Source organism: Oncorhynchus nerka, linkage group LG24 (assembly GCF_034236695.1).
Source record: "Oncorhynchus nerka isolate Pitt River linkage group LG24, Oner_Uvic_2.0, whole genome shotgun sequence".
Taxonomy (NCBI): domain Eukaryota; kingdom Metazoa; phylum Chordata; class Actinopteri; order Salmoniformes; family Salmonidae; genus Oncorhynchus; species Oncorhynchus nerka.
Genome location: NC_088419.1, coordinates 89,212,513 through 89,213,530, shown reverse-complemented (window position 1 = coordinate 89,213,530; position 1,018 = coordinate 89,212,513).

Genomic DNA, 1,018 nt, shown 5'->3' with positions numbered 1-1,018 from the left:
AGTATTAGATACAACACTAGGTGGCAGTAGAGGAGTATAAGATACAACACTAGGTGGCAGTAGAGGAGTATTAGATACAACACTAGGTGGCAGTAGAGGAGTATAAGGTACAACACTAGGTGGCAGTAGAGGAGTATTAGATACAACACTAGGTGGTAGTAGAGTATTAGATACAACACTAGATGGCAGTAGAGGAGTATTAGATACAACACTAGATGGCAGTAGAGTATTACATACAACACTAGGTGGCAGTAGAGGAGTATTAGATACAACACTAGGTGGCAGTAGAGTATTAGATACAACACTAGGTGGCAGTAGAGGAGTATTAGATACAACACTAGGTGGCAGTAGAATATTAGATACAACACTAGGTGGCAGTAGAGTCTTAGATACAACACTAGGGTGGCAGTAGAGGAGTATTAGATACAACACTACGTGGCAGTAGAGGAGTATAATATACAACACTAGGTGGCAGCAGAGGAGTATTAGATACAACACTAGGTGGCAGTAGAGGAGTATTAGATACAACACTAGGTGGCAGTAGAGGAGTATAATATACAACACTAGGTGGCAGTAGAGGAGTATTAGATACAACACTAGGTGGCAGTAGAGGAGTATTAGATACAACACTAGGTGGCAGTAGAGTATTAGATACAACACTAGGTGGCAATAGAGGAGTATTAGATACAACACTAGGTGGCAGTAGAATATTAGATACAACACTAGGTGGCAATAGAGGAGTATTAGATACAGCACTAGGTGGCAGAGTATTAGATACAACACTAGGTGGCAGTAGAGGAGTATTAGATACAACACTAGGTGGCAATAGAGGAGTATTAGATACAACACTAGGTGGCAGTAGAGTATTAGATACAACACTAGGTGGCAGTAGAGTATTAGATACAACACTAGGTGGCAATAGAGGAGTATTAGATACAACACTAGGTGGCAGCAGAGGAGTATTAGATACAACACTAGGTGGCAGTAGAGCATTAGATTAGATACAACACTAGGTGGC